General features: G+C 39.1%; 1 pseudogene; it reads right to left on the reverse strand.

Moving 5' to 3' along the window:
- Positions 1 to 15,000, reverse strand: part of LOC141326079 (uncharacterized) — a 135,925-nt pseudogene that overhangs the window by 61,209 nt on the left and 59,716 nt on the right.

The raw sequence follows: 15,000 nt of genomic DNA on the forward strand, positions 1-15,000 counted from the left end.
AGAATGCACAGCAAAGCAAAAAAACTATCTCAAGATCTTCGTAATCATATCGTTGAAAAGCATTTTGATGGGAATGGTTATGGGGCATTTCCAAAATGCTGAATGTTCCTGTAATCACTGTGGGGGCCATTATCTGGAAATGGAAAGAGCATCAGTTCACCATAAACCGGCTACGATCAGGTGCTCCAAGTAAGATTCCTGTCCAAGGAGTCCAAAGAATTATCAGGAGAGTTCTCCAAGAGAACCACTCGGGCAGAACTTCAGGAAGACCTTGCATCAGCAGGTACTGTTGTTTCAAAGAAAACTATAAGCAATGCACTGAACCGCAATGGCCTCCATGCACACTCACCACGCAAGACTCAACAAAAAGCATTTTGAAGCTCAGTTAAAGTTTGCAAAACAGCATTTGGAGAAGCCTGTGGATTATCAGAGGCTATAGTATGGTCAGATGAAAGCAAAATTTAACTTTTTGGCAGTCATTCTACACACCATGTTTGGAGAAGAAATGGCACTGCCCACCACCCCAAGAACACCATACCAACAGTTAAGTTTGGGGGTGGAAGCATCATGGTTTGGGGCTGCTTTTCAGCAAGGGGTACTGGCAGACTTCATATTATTGAACGCAGGATGAATGGAGAAATGTACCGGGATATTCTGGATAAAAATCTGCTGCCATTTACCATAAAGCTGAAAATGAAAAGAGGATGGACATTTCAGCAAGACAATGATCCCAAACACAAGGCCAAGGAAACAATGAAGTGGATTCAAAGAAAGAAAATCAAGTTGCTTGAATGGCCCAGTCAATCACCTGACGTAAATCAGGTGGAGAGAACTGAAGATCAAAGTTCATTAAAGACGCCCAAGGAACCTTTAAGATTTAAAGACCGTTTGTGTGGAAGAATGGGCCAGAATCACTCCTGAGCAATGCAGATGACTGGTCTCTCCATACAAGAGGTGTCTACAAGCTGTAATCGCCAACAAAGGCTTTTCTACAAATAGAAATATAAAGTGTGTTCAATACTTATTCCCTGTGTCATTTCACTTTATTTATTATGACTCAACTTGTATACTTAAATGTTCTGATTTCTTTGTATGAATTCAATATTTGGCTTGATGGCTACATCTGGTGGAAATGATGTGTCAATAGCCCACTTAGAAATACCCTTACTGATAAAAATGCTGATGTGTCAAATACTTATTTTCCCCGCTGTATATTAGAGTCCTTTAAATAGAAGAGATGTAGTTTTTTATGCAGATGAAATTTAACCTATGAAATTTGCAATTTTATAGTGTCATCAACTACATAAAATGCAGTGTTACAGTCCAAACCAATATTGTGGGTGTATCTATTGTAAATATCTTAAATATCTATATTTCAGCACTTTGTGTTGGAATGTTTCTAGAAGCACATTAATTTTGAGTCGTTTCCCAAAATGAAAATAAATGTAGAAGTGTTTCTGACTCAAGATTACACAGAGAACATTAAGGTGGTATATTCTACTAATAGTAACTAGATAAAAAAGTTTGTCAAGACAAACTTTAAGTTGGCTTGAGAAAGCCGGACCAGAAAGTTTAAAGAAGTTTAATGTTTTAAGAAGTTTAAAAAGTTTAAGAAATTAAAGTACAAAAAGTTGTACAAGTTTAAAAGCAAGTTGCTAGTATGTTTTTAGTTGTTTAAGCATGGTTAGCAAGTTACAAGCATGATTAGCATGTCACTAGCATGTTGTTAGCATGCCTGGCATGACGTTAACAAGATGCTAGCATGGATAGCATGTTGCTAGCATTACTAGCATGTTACTAGCATGATGTTAGCATGACTCACATGTCGTTAGCATGACTAGCATGTTGTAAGCATGTCGTTAGCATTACTAGCATGTCACTAGCATGATTTTAGCATGTTGCTAGCATGCCACTAGCATTATTTTAACATGACTAACAAGTCGCTAGTATGATTTTAGCATGACTAGCAAGCCGCTAACATGATTTTAGCAAGTCGCTAACATGATTTTAGCATGACTAACAAGTCACTAGCATGATTTTAACATGACTAGCAAGTCACTAGCATGATTTTAGCATGACTAGCAAGTCGCTGGCATGATTTTAACATGACTAGCAAGTCGCTAGCATGATTTTAGCATGACTAGCAAGTCGCTAGCATGATTTTAGGATGACTAGCAAATCATTAGCATGATTGTAACATGACTAGCAAGTCACTAGCATGATTTTAGCATGACTAGCAAGTCGCTAGCATGATTTTAGGATGACTAGCAAATCATTAGCACGACTTTAGCATGATTAGCAAGTCGCTAGCATGATTTTAGCATTACTAGCAAGTCGCTAGCAAGATTTTAGTATGACTAGCAAGTCGCTAGTATGATTTTAGCATGACTAGCAAAGTCGCTAGTGTAGTGGAACGCGCATTCCTGGGCCCAGTTTATGGCAAAGGCCCCTTCCTGACCACAATAGTGGACAAAGGTTTGCTACATTTTGATTGGATCTTGGTGGACTAACTTAAGCCAACTGTCTAACGCCATCAGATAAGGATGCCAGGACAACTGCCAGACACTTCTTAGAGGACCAGAGGAGACCTTTGGTACAAAAACCCGGGAAGGACAGAACTTCCTATTGGTCAAGATGCAGTTTCTGCCCTTCACCCACCTTGAGACTGCTTCCTAAGGTTTGGTCCTGTGACAGCCATAAAAATTCCTTAGGATCTCCAGACGCAGCAGCAGTGGGTGAAACAAAGAGAGATCACAAAGATCCATCCAAATCCATTCATAACTATGTTTTCAAACCTTGAACTGATGCGAACCGTAACACACACATCTTATACTTATTCAGAGAAATAAGTAGTCTCACTGACAGCGATGTGTAGTGCAACATCTTACACAAACTCAGCTGTTAATGGACAAATGAATGCATGCATGACAGTTCAATCTTTTCCCATCATGTTTGGACTTAATGTGTTCATTTCAATGACCAAATGTTTTCTGATTGTGTTTTGGAAAGTGAGAAATGCACCAATAAAACATTATTGACACTTTTCTAACTTTGTGTTTGGACTTCCACAAGAGGAAAGAAGAGTGGGCTACCCCATGTCCCCCCACTCTGATGGAACCAGCCAATCACAGCATGGAAATGGAGAAGCACCAAATTGCAATCTCCTCCTCATCGGAAAGGTATAAAGGTACATATCCAAAAGACACTCCTTGTTCTGAGTCTGCGGCCCGTTACAGGGAAGGCTGCAACAGATAACTAAGTACTGAGTCTGAGTCCCGTTGGGGAAAGACATAACAGTTACACCAGTTCTGAGTCTGAGCCCTGGCAGGGTAAGACACTAACAGAGCAACAAAGTACTGAGTCTGACCTGCAAGGGTGAGACAATAACAGCTACACCTCCATTCTGAGTCTCTGGAACGTCCAGGAGACAGTAACAGATCAAAAACTTCTTTCTAAGTCTGCAGCCCGTTACTGGGAAGGCAGCTACAGATATCTCCATTCTGAGTCTCTAGCTCTACAAGAGAGAGACACTAACAGACACAACCATTCTGAGCCTACTGTCCAGAGAGACAGAAACAGACGCTCCACGCTTCAAGTCTCCAGCTTTAAGGCAGCAGCAGATATGACCACGTTCTGTCTGTGAGGAAAGAGATATTTTCCACGTTCAGAGTCTTCATCCAGCGAGACAACAACAGATTCCGCACGTCCTGAGTCTCCATCCGAGAGAGACGAAGTGGATTGACCAAGTTCTGTGTCTCTAGCCCAGAGAGGCAGAAGACCAACAGACATTTGCAACAAGGTTAAGCTCCAGCGAGCAAACCTTCACTTCAGGTACCTTTGCTTGCATGTTCCAAGCAAAGGGCCTTCAGCACCTACACTAGGGCCACATCTGCGTGTTCCAGATCTTAGGACCTTTTGGTGCTCCAGGAGATCAGCATCCTACAGCGCTTCATGCTCAAGGCTGTCGAAACGGATTCCTGCTCCTTTTCCCACTGACTGCTCCCAGCACAACCAGTGGAAGAATTCACCGCCACCGGACTGCTCACTCAACCACAAAGAACGTAAATATCACTTCCAATCCTCTTCCAGAGACCTTGGCATTGTTGTGTACTATCAGTATATGATCTTTCTAATGTACATTAGATATTGTATAGCTGATTGCAGTTGATAACAAATAATAGCTCATTTATTTGTTTGATGCATAATAAGGTTCTTTACCTTATTTGTTTCAGAGTAGCAACAGTTTATCTTTCCATAAGATAACAAAGCTATGACATAGCAACACCCAACTGAATCACATTTTATGCATCTTATGCACTTTATTCCTTTTGCATTTATGGTATTCATTTAATAGTTGATTACTCTTGTCTATCTTTTGTTAATAAAACTTATTTTATTACACTTGTGTCTTCCTTGTGTTGATAATACAGTGAGAGGTTCTACAAGCTAGATATCCCACCAATCTTTCTTATGTGATGTACTCATAACCGCACATTAAGTGACATGTGATCCAAGAATCATAACGTCATCGGTGATACGAGTACCCATCACTACACTATTTCGCCTTCCTAGTGGGCGAAAGCAGAACTCACTACATAATTGGTGTCCCTAGGTGGGCCAAGTTAAAATGAGTTGAGTCTCCTGTAAAATTCACTACACTAGCAGGATTTAAGCATGACTAGCAAGTCATTAGCATGATTTTAGCATGATTACCAAGTCGCCAACATGATTTTAACATGACTAGCAAGTCGCTAACATGATTTTAGCAAGTCACTAGCATGATTTTAGCATGAATAGCAAGTCGTTAGCATGATTTTAGCATTACTAGCAAGTCCCTAGCATGATTTTAGCATTACTAGCAAGTAGAGCCCTGCATTTGAGCCCGAGCCCGTCTGGGCCCGACTTTTTTTTGCCCCTAGGGCCGGGCTTCGGGCCAGTTTTCACGTCATAACTTGCACGCATATCGGGCTTCGGGCCTGCTTTAGAAAAAAACTTTAATGAGATTTAATGCGTGCGGTCCCCGGAAGCGCCACTGATGCGCATAGCAGAGTATGAGCGGATCGCGGAGTGGAGCGGTGTGATTTTGAATGGAGGAAGGAGCGGTTTTTTTTTTTAAAAGTCGGAGCGTCATGGTTTTCACTCTCTTCAAGAGCGCTCCACCCCACCGCTCCATCATGAGTACAATTCATGCCAATGGTCCGTAATATAACTGCACATTAAGCAGGAAATCATATGTTAAACATTTTTAGCTTGATAGAGATGGATCACTCAAATCAGAAATAATGTGATCTGTAGGTAAAATAACTGACGAAAACGTATTATTTTCATTACAAACTTTGCACTGGATAAAGCAGCAATACTCTTTTAATGCTGACAATTATTAGCTGTGGTTGGAACAAATATTGCACACTATGTTTGAAACTCTCCTGTTATTTTATTTTATTATATTTTATGAACAGGACTGTTACATTTCAAACATACTTAATTATTTTTTGACGCGGAGCGGTGTTTCTGATATCAGTGAGCGAGGAGTGGAGCTGGAGCGGAGCGATTATTAAATGCAAGGAGCGCGCAGGGGAAACTGTTGCCGTTCCACTCCGCTTACATACTCTGCGCAGCACAGAGATTTTCAGCCACGTGGTAAAGTTGTGTTTTTGAAGTTTTCTATATTATTATTTATTCTTTATATATTTGTTCATTATTCGTTTACTTTACCACTGCGACTTTGTATGTTCCGGTTTTGCGCAGCAGAGCTGCCTGCCCTGTTCGAACTGTTCTGAGATGGTGATAATAAACTTTAAATCTAACATAGTGATATATTGATGTTTGTTTTATATTTGTGGATTGCATTGTAGACTAGTCAAGTGTTGATTTGATATATAGGTTAAATTGAGTAAACTCACTGTGGACCACATACCACTTGGATATCGATGTCACTTAAAAAACTAAAACTTACATTTAAAAAACAAACAAACACACAAAAAACTCCAAACATTTCTCTAAATTGTTCTGATAAAAAAAAAACGAAACGAAAAAAATATAAACTTTCTATTAAATACGAATCTGGTCTATTTTAATGGCTGTAACAGTATAAGCTGTTTGGCGGAAAAAAAGACGGGCTTCGGGTCGGACTCGGGCCAAAAATTTTGATAAGCTGTCGGACACGGGCCGGGCTACAGCCTGTGCCTCTCGGGCCAGGGCCGGGCTAGGGCTTAGATTTAAGGCCCGTGCAGGGCTCTACTAGCAAGTCCCTAGCATGATTTTAGCATGATTAGCAAGTTGTTAGCATGATTTTAACATGACTAACAAGTCACTAGCATGATTTTAGGATGACTAGCCAATCATTAGCACGACTTTAGCATGCTTAGCAAGTCCCTAGAATGATTTTAGCATGATTAGCAAGTCGCTAGCATGTTTTTAACATGACTAACAAGTCACTAGCATGATTTTAGCATGACTAGCAAATGATTAGCACGACTTTAGCATGATTAGGAAGTCGCTAGCATGATTTTAACATGACTAGCAAGTCACTAACATGATTTTAGCATTACTAACAAGTCTCTAGCATGATTTTAGGATGACTAGCCAATCATTAGCACGACTTTAGCATTATTAGCAAGTCCCTAGCATGATTTTAGCATTATTAGCAAGTCGTTAGCATGATTTTAGCATGATTACCAAGTCGCCAACATGATTTTAAAATGACTAGCAAGTCGCTAACATGATTTTAGCAAGTCGTTAGCATTATTTTAGCATGACTAGCATGTTGCTAGCATGATTTTAACATGATTAACAAGTCGCTAGCATGATTTTAGCATGACTAGCAAGTCCCTAGCATGATTTTAACATGATTAGCAAGTCGCTAACATGATTTTAGCAAGTCGTTAACATGATTTTAGCATTACTAGCAAGTTGCTAGCATGATTTTAGCATGACTAGCAAGTCGCTAGCATGATTTTAGCATTAAAAGCAAGTCGCTAGCATGATTTTAGCATGACTAACAAGTCGCTAGCATGATTTTAACATGACTAGCAAGTCGCTAGCATGATTTTAGCATGAATAGCAAGTCGCTACCATGATTTTAACATGACTAGCAAGTCACTAGCATGATTTTAGCATGACTAGTAAATCATTAGCACCACTTTAGCATGATTAGCAAGTCGCTAGCACGATTTTAGCATTACTAGCAAGTCGCTAGCATGATTTTTTTAATTTTTTTTTTATTACAGATTTTCAAACAGTTTTTCTGAAAATACAAAACAAACCGGAATCCCACAATCTGTATATATGTATATATACACATAAAAAAAATAAAATACATTTTTTTAAAAACACAACAACAACATATATTGGAACATGCACCAGGGACATTGAAAGATACATGCCTAAAACAACGCCACAGACTTAAAAAAATTATTAAACATGGAGTGAAATAAATAAAACATAAATTGCAACTAAGTAAGTAAAAAGGAAGTAAGTAAGGAAGGAAGGAGCCCCAAATTTGATTGAATTTTCTATAAGCTTCATTCTTAGAGAATCGAATCTTTTCAAGCTTGAGAGCAGCAACCATTTCAGCCAACCATTTATGAAAAGTGGGTGGTAGAGCTGACTTCCAGTGCATCAAAATAACCCTTTTAGCAACCACCATGTCAAACATAAGAGACAATTGCTGAAAATGTGTCAAACCTAGTGTATAGTCAGAACATCCAAACAAAGCAAATTCAAAATCTGGACTGATATCTTCTCCAAAGACATTTGAGAACCACTGAAAAATATTCTTCCAAAACTCAGAAATCTCAGGGCAAAACCAAAAAGTATGAGCATGCGTCCCATCTGAACTCCTACATCTATCACATAATGAGGAAACTGAAGGGTAAATTTTATTGAGTTTAGATTTAGTGTAATGTAGCCTATGCAGCACTTTGAACTGTATAAGTTGTAATCTTGCATTAATTGAGCAGGAATGAATTCGTTTCAATCCCTCCTCCCAAATCTCCTTTGAAATATTGAGTCCATTATCACTTTCCCAAGCTACTTTAAGGTGATCTGAAGATACTGCAAAATGAGAGACGAACAAAGAAAAAAACTGTGTCACCAAATGTTTGGCCATGGGAGATTGCCCCAAAAAATTATACAGATCATGATCTTGCGGTAGCTCCTGAAACTCAATAAAATTATTTTTTATAAAATGACGCACATGTAGATATCGAAACAATTGTGACTGGGAAAGATCAAAGAGTTTATATAAGTGTTCAAAAGTGGCAAATTTCCCATCTATATAAAAATCCTTAACTGTGGCCAATCCTTTGCCTCTCCACAGTGAGAATACCTTGTCCGACTTGCCAGGCAAAAAAATTATTATTATCGCAAACAGGCAGGTGTACTGAGGGACATGTAATATTCAAAGCAGTCTTGATTTGATTCAGAATTCTAATGGATGCTAGCATGATTTTAGCATGATTAGCATATTGTTAGCATGATTTACATAGATAGATAGATAGATAGATAGACAGATAGATAGATAAGGTTTGAAGATAGATAGATAGATAGATAAGGTTTGAAGATAGATAGATAGATAGATAGATAGATAAAGGTTTGAAGATAGATAGATAGATAAGGTTTGAAGATAGATAGATAGATAGATAGATAGATAGATAGATAGATAGATAGATAGAGGTTTGAAGATAGATAGATAGATAGATAGATAGATAGATAGATAGATAGATAGATAGATAAAGGTTTGAAGATAGATAGATAGATAAGGTTTGAAGATAGATAGATAGATAGATAGATAGATAGATAGATAGATAGATAGATAGATAGATAGATAGATAAGGTTTGAAGATAGCTAGATAGATAGATAGATAGATAGATAGATAGATAGATAGACCTTTGATACACCTTTATTTTTACATTATATAAACATGCTTCAATTTGATATTTAATTTAAACAAAATTTAAAACATTAACAACAACCAATATTTGACATTTTACAAAAATAAAAAGTATATATTCATTTTCAATTTAAAAAACAAAACAAAATAAAATAAAAAAAAGACTCATTCCTTAATACAAAAACAACTCATTTTCATTCAACACTGAACACAAAACATCATTTAAAGCCCAATTTTCAGTAAAACTATCCAAGTTATTGGTCATTTTAAAATATGCAAATTCTGCCTTCAGTCTATTTGCTATTAAGGCCTTAAAAACCACTTCAGGAACAACTTCTCCCTCTCCTTCTAGTTTTCTTTTACGTGTCAGCCATATGGCCATTTTTGCTTCTCCTATCACAAAGTTGATTAATGAGACTTTTTTCCTGTCTGATGCGATATATTTTGGTCCAAAGATAAATAATTTTCCATTAAAATCTACCCCCAAATCTCTAACCCACCCGTCTAAAATCTGAAACAATCCTTTCAGCCTTGAGCAATTTAAAAATAAGTGATCCACTGACTCCTCAGTACCCCAAAAAGGGCATTCCTTTCCTAATGATGGATTAATGTGTGCCACATATCTGTTTGTAGCTATCGCCCAATGTACAATCCTCCACTGAAGATCCGCAACGCGTTTCTCTATGGGAGGCTTGTACAAGGACCTCCAACAGCCCCTGGGGGTTGAGTCTGGTCCGAACAAATCTGACCACTTTGTCTCTTTACAGTCCTTCAGGACATTATAGTGAGACACTTTCACACAAATTTGATATAGTGCCTTTTTTCGAAATAGTCTCAAACCCTTCCAGCACAGGAGTTCTGAAAGTTAAAATCGAGCCCTCTTCTGGTTCCATGTCCACTGCTGCTGAAATGTCCACTCTAGGAAAACAACGTCCTTGGTTCTGTTCCGCAGCTCTGTTTTCCCCTGAACTCTGTCTGAAGACAGAAGGTAGCGCTGAAACAATCCCATCGAGTATACTTTTTGTAATCCTTTTCGACTTGAAGTTTGTGCTGTGACACATTTCCTCTGGACTTTTCCAATGTTCTCCATTTTTTAAATCTGCAATTCTTGTGCATCCCGCTCTTGCCATTGCATTCTGGAGACTCTTGGACTCCAGTGCCTTTGTTGCGATCAGTGGGTTATTAAAAAGAGTTTCATTCCCTGTCCAATGTCCAATGTTTGAGAGATCCCTCTTAACTTTAAAAACAGAAGTCCATGCCTTCAAAACAGTTCTGAAAAAAGGGGAAAAAACCCTCAAGTCCACATTATCCAGTTTGATTAAAAACAGTTGCACATCATACTGAAAATCGTTCATTTTTCTCAACACAGCACACGCTGTATCAGCCCAGCACAGATCTGCATACAGCAATCTTTGTGCCGCTTGCAGTCTGAAAGTCTTTATCCTGTTCTTTATGTCGATTAGTCCTTGTCCTCCCTCTTGAATGGGTAAAAAAATGATAGCAGGTTTTTTCCAGTGCTGTCCATCCCATGTCATGATCTGGGCTGTGGGGCTTCCCTCAGCCACCTGAGGTCGCTGTTTTCCCTTTCCTGCACTGCACTTCTGATAGCATTCACCTGTCCTTGTCGTTAACACTGATTCACTCACATCTGTTCACTATTATCCGATCTTTAAATACTCTCACCTTTCACTCCTGCTTCATGGCTGCATTGTCTTCTGTCTCGTGTGTTATTTTGTGTTCCTGATATTCCTGACCGTGTTCTTGATTTTGTTATTTTGTGTTCCAGTTTATGTTCAGTTTGTGCCGTGTTGGCCTTTTGGTTTATGTTTGTTTGTGTTTTGTTAAATTAAAAATACTTCCCTGCATTTGGACCCAGATCTCCTCCTTCTCTACGTGACAGAATGCAGCCATCCCTAATGGGTCCAGCAGGGAAGAAATTTTTTTTTGAGGCGGCGGTCGGGGCGGCGACCATTCCCTCTGCTCCCAACACGGAGGGGATGTCCTTTGAGGTGGCGTCGGCAGCGCGCTTCAATTATATCTACGCCTGCCTGGCGATGGATGCCCGTGTCGCAGAGGAGATGCGGAGGCGCCCCTTCGTTGCGGTGGGGGTGGAGACGGTGTGTCGAGGGAAAGCGGCGGCATTCACTTTCTCTGTTCCTGACACAGAGACAACTGCACTCACTGTGCCTGATGCGGCGGTGACCGCTCTCGCTGTTCCTGATGCGGCGGTGACCGCTCTCGCTGTTCCTGATGCGGCGGTGACCGCTCTCGCTGTGCCTGATGCGGCGGTGACCGCTCTCGCTGTGCCTGATGCGGCGGTGACCGCGCTCTCTGTTCCTGTTCCCCTGGCAGCAGGGCCAACTCGCATTCCTCTGGCTGCGGGGCCCGCGGACGTTCCACTGGCGGCCAGGCCAGCTCTTGTTTCATTGGCGGCGAGGTCAGCTCACGTTCCTCTGGCGGCAGTGTCCACTCACGTTCCTCCGCTGCACGGGCCTGGCCCGCCATCCCTCCCCCTGATGCACCTTCCACCGTTCCTCCTCCCTCCAGATTTTTTTTGTTTGTTTTGGGAACGTCTGGAAGCCGTTCCCTTGAGAGGGGGTACTGTCATGATCTGGGCTGTGGGGCTTCCCTCAGCCACCTGAGGTTGCTGTTTTCCCTTTCCTGCACTGCACTTCTGATAGCATTCACCTGTCCTTGTCGTTAACGCTGATTCACTCACATCTGTTCACTATTATCCGGTCTTTAAATACTCTCACCTTTCACTCCTGCTTCATGGCTGCATTGTCTTCTGTCTCGTGTGTTATTTTGTGTTCCTGATATTCCTGACCGTGTTCTTGATTTTGTTATTTTGTGTTCCAGTTTATGTTCAGTTTGTGCCGTGTTGGCCTTTTGGTTTATGTTTGTTTGTGTTTTGTTAAATTAAAAATACTTCCCTGCATTTGGACCCAGATCTCCTCCTTCTCTACGTGACATCCCAGAAAAAGTTGATTAACTTTCTTTGCAGCTCTCTGACAAGACTCTCTGGGGGATCCAGAACACTCAATTTGTGCCATAAAGCAGCTGCAGCCAGATTATTCGTGACCAATACTCTGCCCCTGTAAGATAGCTGAGGTAGCACCCATGACCATCGAGACAACCGGTCACACATTTTCTCCACCATACCCTCCCAATTTTTTTCATTATACTGCTTTGTTCCCAAAAACACTCCCAACATCTTCAAACCCTCTCTTCCCCCATTTAACTCCCCCTGGAAGCACAGGAGGAGTCCTTCCTTGCCAATCTCCTAATAAAAAACCTTCACTTTTGTCCCAATTAACACTTGCTGATGAAGCCTTTCCATAAATATTTACAGCATTTGTTAAATTTAAAACATCCCTATTACTTCTTATAAAAACAGTTATGTCATCAGCATAGGCAGAAAAAAAACTGGCTTGTTAGCACCACCATCAACTAAAAACCCTTGCAATTTCTTTTGGAGTTTGTTTAATAAGGGTTCAATTGCCAAGGAATATAATTGTCCTGATAACGGACAGCCTTGTCTTATGCCTCTTTCAACTAAAACAGGATAACTTAACCCCCCTCCAACTTTTAACATTGCAGAGGCTCCAGTGTATAAAAGTTTAATCCAAGAAATAAAATTCTGACCAAAACCAAAAGCTTTAAGAGTTTCAAATAAATAAAGATGATCAACTTTGTCGAAAGCTTTTTCTTGATCAATTGACAGAAAACCTATGTCCTCATTATTTGCATTTGCTAAAACCATCACATCTCGTACAAGAAAAAGGTTGTCCATTATTGTCCTTTTTGGCACACAATAGGTCTGACAATCATTAATAACATGCTCTAAAATCTAAATCTATTTGCAAGACACTTAGAGAGAATCTTATAATCCGTGCACAGTAATGCCACCGGTCTCCAGTTCTTCATCAATCCAAGGTCACCCTTTTTTGGCAACAGTGACAAAACTGCTCTTCTACAGCTTGTCGGTAGTTCATTTTTTCTATGTGAAATTTTAAAAACGTCAAGAAGATCATCCTTTAATAAACTCCAAAATTGCTTATAAAACTCTGAAGGAATTCCGTCAATTCCAGGAGACCGACCGTTGGAGAGTGTCTTTACAGCATCCGATATTTCTTGTAGTTTAATATCGGCATCAAGCCATTGTCTCTGGTCCTCTGTGAGTTTTGGTAAGTCTTTTAGCAAATCGTCCTTACAATTAATATCACATCCTCTGGCTTTGAATAACTCAGTATAAAAGTCTTTTGCATGATTTCTCATTTCTTTTGGGTTGGTTGTTATAGTTCCATCTGGTAATTTTAAGTGAGTCATGAGTTTTCGATCTCCTTCTTTTTTCTCTAAGTTAAAAAAAAAAGAACTTGGAGCATCCATTTCTTGTAGTGAAGAAAAACGGGCTCTTATCAACGCCCCTTTCGCTCTTTCGTTGAACAAAGAAGCCAAAGTTGTCCTTTTTCTTTTAAGTTGTTCCACTTTTTCTAAATCCTGTTCAATAATTTCTCCTTCAGTTTCAGTGATTTCTCTCTCAAGTGTTCTGATAGTGTTCTGTACAAGTCTTTTTGAATGAGATGTGTAGTTCTGACAAAAAATTCTGATTTGTGCTTTTCCAACCTCCCACCATTGCACTTAATCTTCATAGTCACATTTTTTTTTCTCTCCATTTTGACCAAAACAACCCAAATTTTTCACAAAAATCTGAGTCGTATAACAATTTCTGATTGAAATGCCAATAATAACTAGAATGCTGTGTCTTTTTTAAAATCATTTCAATCATACACAAATGATGATCAGTGAACCCATTTGGGAAAATACTAGCTTTTAAAACTCTATTAAAATTGTTTTTACTTATGTAAATCCTGTCCAACCTTGCAGCACTAATATGGTCATGCATGGTTTTGACATAAGTATACTGTTTTACAGTTGGGTGTTTTACTCTCCATGCATCAATTAAATTGTATTTTTTCACAATACTGTTTAAAGTATTTGCTGATTGAGGGTAAGGTTCTTCACCATTTCGATCTAGTGTAAAATCCAAAGTACAGTTCCAGTCACCCCCAAGAACCATACATTCATTGTCAAAATTTCTTAAATCACTAGATAATTTATTAAAAAAATCTACTCTTTCTGCTCCATTATTAGGTGAGTATATATTTACAAACAGAAAAGAAAACCCCATTAGCTCCACCTTCACACCCAAGATTCTACCCTTAACTATCTCATAAGAAGAGATGTTATCTATATTCAGCTTCTGTGAAAATAAAATCGCAACTCCTCCACTTAAATTGGAACTATGGCTTAGAAATATTTTTCCCTCCCACCACATTTTCCATTCTATTTCATTTCTTGTATCACTATGGGTCTCTTGTAAAAAGATTATATCCATTTTCTTATTTTGAATCAACTCATACAAAGCTGCTCTTTTCCCATAATTCCTTCCTCCATTAATGTTAATTGTCCCTATTTTTATACTCTCCATGATAAGAGAAAAAACAGAAAGAAAGACAAACAAGTAGAAAGGAACGGAAAAAAAGAAATTCACCCTTTGTGACTTAATCATTATTCTTACTATTTTTTCCTTTTTTTTCTTTTCGTAATTTTGTAACAATTTTTTTCAGTCTAAATCTTTTCCTTCTGCTCAATTCTCCCAGTCCTACAGTCTTCTGTATGTGAACTGCTGATCTCAGAAATCTTTCAACATCTGGAAAGAACATCTCAACCTCAAAAGTCTTTCCAAAAGTTTCATCCAAAAAATCGTTTATATCTTTTACAGTATACAACTGATCGTCACCAATCTGAGAAATGACGTCAGACATTTCTGAAAGACTATCGCCCTCGCCAATCTCCTCCGTTTCATCGTCAACAACATCCGCAGTAACATCACAATCATTACCGTTTCCAGTTTCATTTTCACTTTGAACAATGTTTGCCTCAGCTTCCTCAACTCTCTCGTTACGAGTATCACCATTTTTTTCATTTACGTCTTCACAGCTTTCATTCCGTTTATTCCTTTTTTCGCCCCGTTCTAATTCATCTCCCTTCCTTTTAGTTTCATCTATTTTTTTTCCTTTGCTTTCCTTCCCTCCTTCATTCT

This window comes from Garra rufa, chromosome 2 (assembly GCF_049309525.1).
Source record: "Garra rufa chromosome 2, GarRuf1.0, whole genome shotgun sequence".
NCBI lineage: Eukaryota > Metazoa > Chordata > Actinopteri > Cypriniformes > Cyprinidae > Garra > Garra rufa.